The sequence below is a fragment of the Adiantum capillus-veneris genome, chromosome 21 (assembly GCF_014529385.1).
Source record: "Adiantum capillus-veneris isolate H3 chromosome 21, ASM1452938v2, whole genome shotgun sequence".
Taxonomy (NCBI): domain Eukaryota; kingdom Viridiplantae; phylum Streptophyta; class Polypodiopsida; order Polypodiales; family Pteridaceae; genus Adiantum; species Adiantum capillus-veneris.
This window is the reverse complement of record NC_140951.1, coordinates 85,617,372-85,631,706: the sequence shown is the minus strand read 5'-3', so window position 1 is coordinate 85,631,706 and position 14,335 is coordinate 85,617,372. Positions and strand designations below refer to the sequence as shown.

Below are 14,335 nucleotides of genomic sequence, written 5' to 3'. Positions count from 1 at the left end.
AGCCCCTACTTTCCACCCTTCAAGGTGTATGAATTACTGCGTATTTCTCGCAGCCATTGGGGTTGTCAATTGCAGCATGCAAGGTTGCTCTCTCCACTGCTTCGTCACCCACAGTTGGTTGTACCACTGCGGCATTCACTCTAGCGGTAGCTCCACTCCCTCGCCCTCTGTTCATCCTTCCATGTCCTCCTCTTCCATTAGCTTGGCCACGCCCATGGGTATTCAAGGGTATGGCATTGGCGTTGGTTGCCTGAATGTTCCTGGGGCACTTGGATCTATAATGTCCATACTCGCCGCAACCATAGCATCGAACATCTGGGAACTCCATGGTTGTGGTGGTAGCCACAATAGGACGCTGGTCATATGCTTGGTTGGCTGGTCTGTTATTCCAAGCAGTTGTCCTTGCCCTCTTTGCCCAATGATTCCTCCTATTTTGATTAACCTTTTGTACTTCAAGAGCTAGAGGTTTGGCCCTCAACAAGGCATCCTGTAGTGTCGTTGGCCTGAGAGCTTCCAATGGAGTATTCAAAGGGTCGATTAGCCCGTGGCAGAACCTCGCCACCTGTTGTTCCAAGGTCATCTTAGGAGCGTATCTCCGAAGAGTGACAAACTTTGCATAATATTCTTCGATAGATGAAGTCAGCTGCTGCTGCCGAAGTGAAAAGAATTCATTCATCTTCAAGGTCCTATAGGCAGGTGGTAAATAATGCCCCATTATCGTAGCTTTGATGTCTTCCCAGTATTGGGAAGATCCCTTAATATCCAAGTCCCTGCAATGTTACTTCCACCATATCTTGGCATCGCCAGTCAAGCGGAACATTGCAAGCATGTTTTGATTTACGGGTTGGGTCCCCGCAGCTTCAAAGTAGTCGTCCATGGCTTCCATCCACACTTCCACATCTCTCTCCACATTTGCCCCCTCGCCCTTAAAGATCGGAGGTTGGGCTTGCTTAAGGAGGAGCTTCTTCTCTTGCGCTGCCGAGTGCAGAGCAACAGGCAGTTCCTACATGGGTTATACGAGATTCTTGATACCATTACTTGGATTTCAAAATAGACACGAGACTTTAAATAAAATTCAAGATACCACTTTATCAAGAGACAGAGATTCAGAGACAAAAAGTGTCATAATAATCAATATCTAATTCTCCTAAATGATTTTCTCATATTAAACTGATCATTTAATGTGGGGAAGTGCCAGGGGAGAAAAAGCTAGAATATTGGTTAAGCTAGCAGACCGGCCACAGTAGGGATCCAAAGGAGGGAAAATAGGGATCCAAAGGGGGGGGGGGGGGGCATCTGCAAAAGAGCCATGTGCAACAATGGGCTAAAAAGACCCTAAGGTTCAGCCCATTAAGACTTCCAAAATGCTAAGGTTCCAAAATTCAAAGGTTGTGTCCAAAGGTCAAACCTAGGGGAAATTGGATGCTTTGTGTGTGACTAAAAAGTCTTTGCATATCCCTACATGGGAGGGGGTGAGCCTTGAGAGTAGGGGATGAGAGAGAAAGTCACACACACACACACACAGGCTCCCTTTACACAAAGGGAATGAGGGACACATGTCAGCTCCCTCGGCCAGATGCCCACAAGGTGTGCCCAGTTTCTATTGGATGACCCTTGAAGTGGACCAATGAGAATTAAGCTAGAGTAAATCTAGTTTAATTAACTTAAAAACATTTAATAAAAGAAACCAATGAGAATTAAGTCTCCTAGAAGACTATTGGGCAGTCTCACAAGGGGTCCAATGAGCATTCAGGAGCCAAATGGCTTGCCTGATTCCTATTGGCCAAGAAGCAAAGGGGTCCAATGAGAGTTTAGTTTAATTATTTAGTTACCTAAAGCTCTCACAAAAGGGGAAATGGGTACACATGTCAGAAGGCTATCACTTATGCTGCTTAATAGTCATTGGCTTGACTTGGTGAGAGCCAATGAGGGCTCAGCAAGAGCAAATAGCAAGAGGGCTCGCCCAAGAGAGAGATGGGGCTGATTTTTGCAAGGCATTATCACACACACACACTCACACAATCTCATGTGTGAAGAAAGATAAGACTATCACTTCCCAAGCTTTAATGGAGAGCTCATCACCTACTCCAAGCTTGTGAGATAGAAGCCTACATCAACACACTCTTGGCATGTGGATGCAAATCCAACCAAGAGCAAAGCTTCAATGCATGCTCATCTCCTCTACCAAGATAATTACTAAGCTAAGCTATGCTAATATGAGTGATTATGTGAGGAGATGTACATCTTTCTCGTAAGATACTCCTTCTTCCTCTAAATCTACTCTCATACCCTGCTAGCTCTCACCATCTTCGAAGGTGTGTGAGGTCTTGGTTCTGAGAACGGGGATAATTAAAGTTGTGCTTGTTAAGTGTTTTGCTTAGTGCATGAAGCTTTCATCTTCATTGCACTAGGTAGTCTTGAAGGAACACAAAGAATTGTATTGTACAATGTCTCTCTTGATGGGAGAAACCATAATACAAAGCCTTTTGGAGGGGGGACCGGCTCCATGAAAATCCGGTCCTCAACTGTTGTCAATAGCTTAATTTCTCTCTCTTTTGAAAGTATTGTTGATGCTATCTAACTAGGTGTTATGCTTTTTGTTGCTCTCTCCACCCAAGCACTCTTTTAATTCTCATTAGGAATCTATTCTAATGAAATGCCCACTATGTTCATGCTAATTTCCGCTACACATAAGTTTTTAGGTCATTAAATGTTACATTGGTATCAGAGCACAAGGTTTCTCTTTTCTTGCTCAAGAAGGGAGGTCCTCAAGCTAGCTATAAATGGTTGGTATTATTAATTGCCTGTGAGTAGGTAGAATAGGGATTTTTTAGCCTTGCAGTGCGCCTGCCTTCGTGCAGTTAACGGGGCATCACCGTCGAGAGCTATGGTCTTAATTGTGGAGTCCTATGGGGCTTGCCTACGGCTTAACCACTATTGAGCTATTAGAAGCTTGACAGGAGCAGGTGTTGTTTTGGTGTCGAAAGACCCTCTCTTCTATTCCTTGCAATTAATGGTATTCGAGCCGTGGGTACAGTAGCTTGAGTGCTTTTTCTAAAGGGATAAAGAGGAGTAGCAACTAGGGCTTGAAGTGCCAAAGTACACCTAAATAGTTTACACCTAAAAGTTGTTAGAATGGCTGACAATAGTAAAGAGAGTGAAATTAATGTTGATAACTTTGATTTTGCTCATGAGCAAGCTACTAATGATGCTTCAATGCTTGTTAACTATCTTGTTTCTAGGCTTCAACAAGCCATGGGCAATCCGTCTCTCCAAAGTGAAGTGCAACGGTAGCTCCGTGCTCACGGGATTCTCCAAGCTCATCACCATGACAAGAGAATACCTAGGAAGCCTCCTTGTGAGACTCCCAAAAGAGGTCTCTCTCCGATTCGGGAAGAAGAAGAGAATCCATATGAAGGGCTCAAGAATTTACTTCTTGATGATGCATCTCCTTCCCAAAGGAGAACTCAAGAGCCCCCACCGAAGGAACGAGAAAGAAACGAGTCTCCCACCACCTCGGCGGAGATGGCTCCACGAAGACGGCGGGCTAAACGCTCTCCATCACCACCAAAGCAGAGAAGACCATCACACTCTTCTCCACGCCATAATGCAAAGAGGGATGATAAAAAGCAAGAGAAGAAAAAGGCGAGAAAGAGGACACCCTCTTCTCCATCTTCTTCATCCTCTTCCTCTCATGAAAGTGATGGTAAAAATGACGAAGATCAAGACAAGAAAAAGGCGAGAAAGAGGTCACCCTCTTCTCCACCTTCTTCAAATTCTTCACCTTCTGAAGAAAGTGATGGTGCAACCTTTGAACCATCAAAAAGAAGAGGCCTTAGGAAATCCTATGCTACATGGAAGAGTTCATCCAAACTGAAGAAATTCAAAGAGGGAGGGAAGAGCATCTCTTTCCTTACCTATGATGGTACCTTTGGTGCTACGGACAAAGTCTTGGCCTTTATCCAGCAATTCGATGCGGCGTTTGGAGATGAGGGCTTCACAGAGTCCTCTAAGCTACGCCATGTAGCTATGCACTTTCAAAAGTCCGTCAGACAATGGTGGTCTAGCCTACGAGCCAACGGTGAAGCTCCACGAACATGGAAAGCTTTAAGAGCTTCCATTATGAAGCAGTTTTTGGCCACCGATGCCAAAGACAAGGTACTCACCGAATGGCGAAGCTTAAAGCTCTCTCCCAATGAATCCATCCACAAATATGTAGACAAGTTTTGGGACCTACAACTCAAAGCCACTGTCTTCAAAAAGTTGGATTTTGGAGAGCAAAAGCAACAATTTTTTGCGGGCTTAACCGAAGAAATGGCGGAGTATGTCAATTCCCAAAGGCCACGTACCATATCGGCGGTAATACACCATACTATGGTGGCCTCTCAAATCAATTTCCAAATAGGGGCTAAAAGAAATAATAAGCCCCCGGAAAACAAGGGTTCCAATGAGCCTAAGGGGAAGGACAATGTCCAAAAGTCCCCTAAGGGCAACTCCAACAAAGCTAAAGAGAAAGGAGTTAACAAAGGTAAGAACAAACTCTCTCCTGAAGAGCTTGAGCGTTATCGCAAGGATAACCGGTGTTTCAAGTGCGGTGAACAAGGGCATGCATACCGCGCTTGTCCCCAAAAGAACAACCGCCAAGATCCTCCTAGAGCTTCCTTGGTTGAAATCCAAGAGGAGGAGACTCACGAAAATCATCACAAAGGATCTCCTCTATGCCATGCTTGGGGAAAGGTAAGAGAACATGATGCTTTTATTCTCTTTGACCCTGGTTCTACTCACAATTTTATATCTATAGAGTTGGCCACCAAGCTAGGCATACAATCCTACGAGATGGGAGATGTCCTACCCGCAGACAGTGCCTTCAAGGGGCAAGAGGCTTCAGTCACTCCCTTAATCGGGAAATTGAGGCTTCATGTCCAAGGCTACTCCAAGCTTGTGAGATAGAAGCCTACATCAACACACTCTTGGCATGTGGATGCAAATCCAACCAAGATCCAAGCTTCAATGCATGCTCATCTCCTCTACCAAGCTAATTACTAAGCTAAGCTATGCTAATATGAGTGATTATGTGAGGAGATGTACATCTTTCTCGTAAGATACTCCTTCTTCCTCTCAATCTACTCTCATACCCTGCTAGCTCTCACCATCTTCGAAGGTGTGTGAGGTCTTGGGTCTGAGAACGAGGATAATTAAAGTTGTGTTTGTTAAGTGTTTTGCTTAGTGCATGAAGCTTTCATCTTCATTGCACTAGCTAGTCTTGAAGGAACACAAATAATTGTATTGTACAATGTCTCTCTTGATGGGAGAAACCATAATACAAAGCCTTTTGGAGGGGGGACCGGCTCCATGCAAATCCAGTCCTCAACTGTTGTCAATAGCTTAATTTCTCTCTCTTTTGAAAGTATTGTTGATGCTATCTAACTAGGTGTTATGCTTTTTGTTGCTCTCTCCACCCAAGCACTCTTGTAATTCTCATTAGGAATCTATTCTAATGAAATGCCCACTATGTTCATGCTAATTTCCGCTACACATAAGTTTTTAGGTCATTAAATGTTACAAAAAGCACTTTATTGATGAAGATTTATTACAATTGAAACCCCTCAAGGTTTAGGATAATTGATGATCAACTTATTACATGGCTTTTTGGATTGCGTATAAAATACGCCTAGGAGATGGTATTCACATGATGCACTACTTTGTTCGTGAAATAGTTCCTGTACTCATCCTTGAGTGGATAATAAACTAAGATATCAAGCGGGAATTCCTCTTTTGGTACTCCAAAAGTTTTGACTCTGTTTGCTAGGATCACCTCAGTGACCTTTTCCAAGAGCCAATCGTTGATGGTTTGATTGGAGTTGCGTGAAACAGTCAGGTCTAATCGAGTAGGCATCAAGTAGAATAACTCCACTACCCTCAACTCTTCTCCCCAATGTATCTTCTTCAAATCGGTAGCCAGGCATCCTAGCTTCCGAGCGTTGATGTAGTAAACCCCACCTACAAGTGTCCAATCAAGTTCCCATCCTCTATCAATGCGAGTGGAGTGTGGCGTATGAGCCTTCATCAGTATCTCCATGACATATCGCCTGAACTGGTAAAGTGGGGATCTTCGAGCTTGCTCATAAATAAGCTCAAACACTTGGAGCTTCCGATATTCTAGCACGGGGTCTTCCTGCAACACCAATGCAAGGAATTCGGATCAGCTACCTATATACTTTCAGTTCCTTTTTAAATATTCAAACAGTACGACTTTATTTCCCAGCCTAACCTAGGCTCTGATACCAGGTGTGAGGTCCCCACCCCACCATATCAAACAGCTGATCTGATGGTGAACCTGGTGAGAATAACAAGAGTGCTTGGGTGGAGAGAGCAACAAAAAGTATAACACCTAGCTAGATGGCATGAACAATACTTCAAAAGAGAGAGAAATTAAGCAATTGACAACAGTTGAGGACCGGATTTGCATGGAAAAGGTCCCCCCTCCAAGAGGCTTTGTATTATGGTTTCTCCCATCAAGAGAGACATTTTACAATACAATTCTTTGTGTTCCTTCAATACTAGCTAGTGCAATGAAGATGGAAAGTTCATGCATTAATCAAAACACTTATCAAACACAACATTCATTCCCTCACGGTCTCAGACCCAAGACCTCACATACCTTTGAAGATGGTGAGAGCTAGCGGGGTATGAGAGTAGATTGAGAGGAAGAAGGAATATTCTTACGAGAAAGATGTACATCTCCTCACATAATCACTCATATTAGCATAGCTTAGCTTAGTAATTATGTGAGGTCCCCACCCCGCCATATCAAACAGCGGATCTGATGGTGAACCTGGTGGCCACTAGATCTATAGCAAAAGCAAACAAAGTGGTTCAGGGTTCAGCTAGCGGACGATCTCTCATCACAAAGTGAGTCGAGCTCGAGCCTACTAGCAATGAGATCTAGCTCCACCTCGTAGGGGAAGCGTACTGAAACTATCTAGCGATCCTAAGACCCACCTTCCAAGAGGAGAGAAAACCCGAGTGCCTTTTTCCCCATGTTTCAGAGGCACGTACTCTCGAGATCTCACCGCACTAGGGGCAATGAGTATTACTAATATCGAATTGAACACTATGGGGATAGAGAGTTCCCGACCAATCGGGACCACCCATCTCATAGGCATTGGCAACTTGAGCCAAGCCCCAACTTTCCACCCCCACACTCACACTTCCTTGTGTGTCCTAATTACTACCACAATGATTGTTCAACATAAATATTCCTTGATTAAATTCCAGGTCACAATGTTCATTAAGACAGCCCTTCAATCAGTATTGCAAACAACACTAAGACAGTATTCTAGTAAAAATTCTACTCAAACTTATTCATTAAAATTCCAATGTTCTGAAGGTACAACATCCCCCTCCAGCGAGAGTTTACTCCTCCCGTTGTCGCCTAGCTACCCATACAACTAGGTATGTCCACCGCATAGAAAGCATGACATGGACACTCCCATCGCATAGAAAGCAAGTCGTGGGTTTCCACCGCATAGAAAGCAAGTCGTGGGTATCCACCACATAAAAAGCTAGCCGTGGATTCAAGAGCCCTTAACGAGGAACTCTGCCCCCTGTGATCAGTAGGGGGGTCAGGACTGATTCAACATTGGAAATAAAATGAACATGTTGAGCTAAATTTTCCCTAGCAGACATTCTTTCCTATTGCAAACAGCATACCCATCAATCATTTCTTTCCTACTTTAGACTTTAATGTACAAATGAGTTCAGTGCCGAGGTTTCCGTTGGATTTCTCCAACATGTTTTGGGGATATGTTCATTCCTAACTAAACGTCTGCAATGTTAATTCAAACGACTTGAATAAAATTATGACCTACCTCTTCCATTTCTTTGTCAATGGCCCGTGAGATGGCCAGTATTTGTTCGTCCATGGGAGCTTTTCCCTTTCCATTGACATTGCTTGTTCCCGCGTCGCGGTCCTGGGCACCACTGAAGCGAGTTCTCTTAACCGGGGCCATTTTACTCACTACTTTAAATGATAAACTTGAAAAAGAGCTAAAGTCCGAGAGCATTATAACAAACCAATTTGCATATTAGAATCATTAATGAATCCACTTTATGCAAGAGATTTGATTTTTCCTTCGAGACCTAGCAATTTTATGGGTAGTTCTTTACTTGCCCTTATGGGAACTAGCTCTAAGTTAATCACTTGGCTTAGATGATTAAGAAATTCAGAATTTTACTACTTGATTTACAAGAGAGATGAAATAAGCGAGTTCAATCACTTTCCTATACCAATTTGAAGATGCAGAATTACCGCAGGCATGTGTGATAGAAAATTCTCTTCTTAATTGCCTAATGACGGTTAAATTTTCAGTCTTAATCACATTTTAATGTGTGAGAAGATTGAGTCTAATTTAATTGCAATACTATTGAATGATAAAAGAATGAATTCCATCAAATCTACTTTATTACCGGCAGACAATTTATTAACTATGCTGCCTAGAGAGAGAATCTTTCCTAATCATGTATTAATCCTTGATTAAGGATGATGAATGGCTGCATAATTTAGCTAATTGAAGAGCAGCTATTGGGAATTATAGCTAAAAGTAGGCATAGTAGACGAGAATTATGAGAGAGTAATGATGAGAATTAAGAAGAACCATAATTTAACCATAATTACCATGATTAGGGGCTGAGAATCCTCTGATTTTTCTGATCCAATGAATCCTCAAGATGAGAATTTCGGCAGCACCTCCCTCCTTGCTCCTCCTTCAAAAACTGTGTGCGTACCGGTAGCACCTCCCCAAGCTGTGTGGGTGTATACTGGGTGTGTGTGTGTGAGCATGTGTGTGTGTGTGTGTGAGCACACCTTTAAATAGGCCTCCTCAAGCTGAAAATCGATCTAGGTTGCTATTTGCATCTGGGAGCCTCTCTAGTTAAGCATGGCAAGTCCAGTTGCCTACCCACCAAGTGTCAAGTTGGCTTGGTTAACTGGCTCTCACACTTAGTTGCAAGCTGAAACTCTCCCAAAACTCCCACAAGGACAAAAGGCATCCCAGAGCTGCTAAAGCTGACTCGGACTGGCCTGGAGCCTGCTCCCACATAGCCTCGGGCTCCAGTGCCTCCCCGCTCAATTTTTGGAAAAATCGATTTTTGGCTAAAACAGGTCATACGAGTCGGAATTTCATGCCGAAAATTGCTATACCAAGCCCTAACTAAGGCGTACTGGTCCGAGTACCTGCCATATTTAGCAGCCCCCGGGGTCCGAAAATGCATTTTTTTCAAATTCGAGGTACGGGTGCAGTTTTTCGAAATGGTCAAAACTGGACGGGTCGGGTGACCAAAAACTTACTATTTTTGGAAATTTTTTACAAAAATTATTTTAATTCACATTTTGAAGCTTTTAAACATACTAAACATCATGACACTGACATAATTCGGAAAACTGCTAAAAATAGTAACTTTTTCCATTATATTCATTTCAAGGTACAATGGTGCTCTTTTGATCGACCTTACAACCTCCCCAACGTGAAAAATTTGAGATGTCTTCATCTCAAGTATGTGCTTGGGTAATCTTTTATGAGTGTTGGTTCGTCCTCCCAAGTTGCATCTTCTTCAGGATAATCCTTCCACTTTACCAGATGCTTCCGTGATAGTTCTGTTGCGTAACTTCCTTTTCCTTGTTTCAAGTACATAGTCAAGTTGGAGCTCGAGAACTTCTTGTGCTGGCATGACTATATGATCTGAGTCCAAGAATTCATCAGGGTTAGGAATATTGGGTTTGAGTAAGCTGACGTGGAACACATCATGAACCTTCAAGTTTGCAGGTAACTTTAGCTTTAAGCTTGGTCACTCACAACCTTAAGGATCTCGAATGGTCCACAATACCTTGGGCTTAGCTTCTTATATTTGCCTAGAGATAAGTTGCTTTTCTTTGGTCAGACTCGCAGAAAAACCTTATCCCCTTCTTTGAAATTTCTTTCTGAACGGTTCTTATCTGCATAGTGCTTGTGTCTATCCTGAGCGGCCTGAATGTCCTGGCGAATAGCTCTAGTCTGTGCTTCCATATCTTCTAACATCTTCCTAGATGCTTCTACCCTGATGGTTGGATTTGAGAAGTTCAGCGGTGCTAAACAGTCCTGTCCATAAAGAGCTTTGAAAGGTGACATTCCAATGCTTCTGTGTTCGGAAGAGTTGTAAGCATACTACACCAAAGGTAGATATTATAACCACTTCTTTGGCTCTTGCGAACAATAGGCTCTGAGAATGTCCTCGATGACTTGATTAACTCTTTCAGTTTTCCCATCTGTCTGTGGTGGATGATACGCTGTACTGAAAGCTAATTGTGATTCAATAGATTGGAAAAGAGAAGTCCAAAATTTTGATGTAAACTTGGCATCTCTATCACTGACGATACGCTTGGGTAGACCATGTAGCCTAAAAATCTCCTTGATGAATACCCGGCTAACATCTGAAGCAGTAAAGGTTGTCTTTATGGGTATTAGATTAGCCACTTTTGTCAGCATATCAACAACCACAAAAACAGAATCATAACCTCATGTAGAAGGTAATCCTCTAACAAAATCCATACTGATGCATTCCCATTTCATATGGGGTATGTCAAGAGGTTGAAGTTGTCCTGGTAATTTGACCCTTTCAGCTTTTATCCGCTGACAAGAAAGACATTGCCTCACATAGCAAAGTATGTCTCCTTTCATTCCATACCAAAAGTAACTCCTCCTGACAGCATGAAGAGTCTTAGCATAGCCTGGATGTCCAGATGTAGGGCTATCGTGTGCTTCATACAGAATAGCCTTCTTTAGAGTTGGGTCTCTGGGTACACAGGGTCTATGTCTGTAGTAAAGACATCCTCCCATAAGAGAGTAATCTTTAGCTTCAGGCATCTTATTCTGTTGGACTAATGATACTATACGTTGGTACTCTGGATCCACCAAGGATGCTTCCTTGATTCTATCCCAGATAGGGTTATTTGGAGTAGAGATAGCACCGAGAAAAGATTTTTGGCTAAGACCATCTGCAACTGCATTTTCCTTTCCCAGTCTATACTTTATGTCAAGGTCATATTCCTGTAATAGCTCTATCCATTGCCGTTGTCGCATGTTGAGAATAGGTTGAGTAAAAATCCACTTTAAGCTCTTGTGGTTTGTAACCAGCTGAAACTTGCGTCCGAGAAGATAATGTCTCCATAACTTCAGCGCATGTATAACTGCTAAAAGTTCCATATCATGAGTAGGGTAATTCTTCTCGTGATCCCTCAGCTTTCACGAAGTATACGCCACTAGCCTTCCTTCTTGAGTAAGAACTCCGCCTAGAGCAAATTTGCTAGCATCGGTCACTACTTCACATTCCTTACTGAAATCTGGAAGCTTTAAAATAGGAGCTGAGACCAAGAACTCTTTTAGTTTAGCAAAGCTAGACTTGTGCTTGGTCTTCCATTCGATCCTCATTCCTTTCTTCAGGAGTTCCGTCAAAGGTGCAGCAATACGTGCATAGTCCTTGACAAAAATCCTGTACCAACCCGTTATTCCAAGAAATCCTCTTACTTCGCTGACGGTGGATGGTTGAGGCCAGTCACGATATCCTCGACTTTGTCTGGGTCTACTGAGATCCCTTCAGCCGATATGACAAATCCAAGATAGTTGACCTGTGGTGAGAAAAAAGTGTACTTGCTGTGAGGTCCCCACCCCGGCGTATCAAACGGCGGATCTGATGGTGAACCTGGTGGGTGGCCACTAGATCAATAGCGGAAGCAAACAAAGTGGTTCAGAGGTCAGCTAGCGGACGATCTCTCAACACAAAGTGAGTTGATTTCGAGCCTACTAGCAGTGAGATCTAGCTCCACCTCGCAGGGGAAGCGTACTTAAACTATCTAGCGATCCTAAGGCCCACCTTCCAAGAGGGGAGAAATCCCGAGTGCCTTTTTCCTGATGTTTTAGAGGCACGTACACTTGAGACTTCGCCGCTCTAGGGGCAATGAGTATTACTAGTATCTATTTAAACACTATGGGGACAGAGAGTTCCCGACCACTTTCCACCCCCACACTCACACTTCCTTGTGTGTCCCAATTACAACCACAAAAGTTGTTCAACATAAAAGTTCCTTGATTAGATTCCAATTCACAATGTTCGTTAAGAAAGCCCTTCAATCAGTATTGCAAAGCCGCACCAAGACAGTAACTCTAGTAGAAATTCTACTCAAACTTGTTCATTCAAAATCCAATGTTCTGGAGGTACAACATCCCCCCTCCAGCGAGAGTTTACTCCTCCCGTTGTCGCCTAGCTACCCATACAACTAGGTATGTCCACCGCATAGAAAGCACGACATGGACATTCCCACCGCATAGAAAGCAAGACGTGGGTTTCCACCGCGTAACCAGCAGACGTGGGTATCCACCGCTTAACCAGCAGACGTGGATTCAAGAGCCCTTAATCAGGAACTCTGCCCCCTGTGATCAGGAGGGGGTTCGGACTAGTATCAACATTGGAAATAGAAATGAACATGCCGAGCTAAATTTTCCCTAGCAGACATTCTTTCCTATTTTAAACAGTATATCCATCAACCATTCTTTCCTACTTAGAATTTAGTATACAATTGAATTCAAATGCCGAGGTTTCCATCGGATTTCTCCAACATGTTTAGGGATATGTTCTTTCCTAGCTAATCGTATGCAATGTTAAATTGAACAACTTGAATAAAATTGCGACCTACCTCTTCCATTTCTTCGTCAATGGCCCGTGAGATGGCCGGTGCTTGTTCGTCCATGGAAGCTTTTCCTTTCCTGTTCACATTGCTCGTTCCCCCCTCGCGATCGTGGGCACCACCGAAGCGAGTTCTCTTAACCGGGGTCATTTTATACTCACTACTTTAAATGATAAACTTGAAGAAAATAGCTAAAGTCTGAGAGCATCATAACAATCCAAATGATAGATTAGAATCATTGAACAATCCTCCTTATGCAAGAGGGTTAGATTTTTCCTTCGAGATCTAGTAATTTTATGGGTAATACTTTACTTGTCCTATGGGAACCGGCTCTAAAGTTAATTACTTGGCTTAGATGATTAAGAATTTCAGAATTTTTCTAATTAAATTACAAGAGAGATGAATTAAGCAAGATCAATCACTTTCCTAGTGCAATTACAAAGATGCAGAGCTACCGCATGCATAGGTGATAGAAAATTCTCTTCTTATTAGCCTAATGATGGACTAATTTTACCTTAATCACATCTTACTGAGTGAGAAAAAAATTGAATCTAACTTACTTACAACACTATTGAGTGGTAAAAGAATGAATTTCATCAAATCTACATTATTACCAGTTGACAATTAATTACTATGCTGCCTAGAGAGAGAAATCTCTCCTAATCATGTATTAATCATTGATTAAGAGTGATGAATGGCTGCATAAATTAGCTAATTGAATGATGATTATGTAATGGAGTATAGCTATGTAAACTTAGAGAGCAGCTATTGGGAATTATAGCTAGGATTAAGCATAGTAGACGAGGAATTTGGAGAATAATGAAGAGAATTAAGAAAAGCAGGAATTAAACCATGATTACCGTGATTAGGGCCTGAGAATCCTCTTGATTTTTTAATCCAAATGAGTTCTCAAGATGAGAATTTTGGCAACACCTCCCTCCTTGCTTCTCCTTCAAAAACTGTGTGCCGGCAGCACCTCCCCAAGGTGTGTGTGTGTGTGTGTACTAGGTGTGTGTGAGCATGTGTGTGTGTGTGTGTGTGTGAGAGAGCACACTCTTAAATAGGCTCCTTCAAGCTGAAAATGGACTTAGCTACTATAAGCATCTGAGTGAGCACTCACTTCATGCATTGGCAAGTCTAGTTTCCTGCCTACCAAGTGTCCAACTAGCTAGTCTAACTGGCTCTCACACTCACTCTCATGCTTGGAAACTCGTCCACAACTCCCACAAGACAAGAGGGCGCCCCCTAGCTGCTAAAGCAAGCTCTGAGTGGCCTAGAACCTATTCCCACACAGCCTCGAGCCCCGGTGCCTCCCCGCACAACTTTAGGGAAAATTGGTTTTAGGCTAAAATGGCCCATACGAGTCGGATTTTAATGCCGTAAATTGCTATACTAAGCTCTAACTAAGGCGTACTGGTCCGAGTACCTGCTATATTTAGCAGCCCCCAGGGTCCGAAAATGCATTTTTTAAAATTTGGGGTACGAGTGCAGTTTTTCGAGACGGTCAAAACTAGACGGGTCGGGTGACCAAAAACTTACTATTTTTGGAAATTTTTCACAAAAAATATTTTAATTCACATTTTGAAGCTTTATAACATTCTAAACATCATGGTACTG

The 14,335-nt window shown here is 42.8% G+C and overlaps 1 pseudogene; it reads left to right on the top strand.

Moving 5' to 3' along the window:
* The first annotated feature begins 3,135 nt into the window (after nt 1–3,135).
* LOC147431279 (uncharacterized) overlaps nt 3,136–14,335 on the top strand; it is a 45,726-nt pseudogene continuing 34,526 nt past the window's right edge.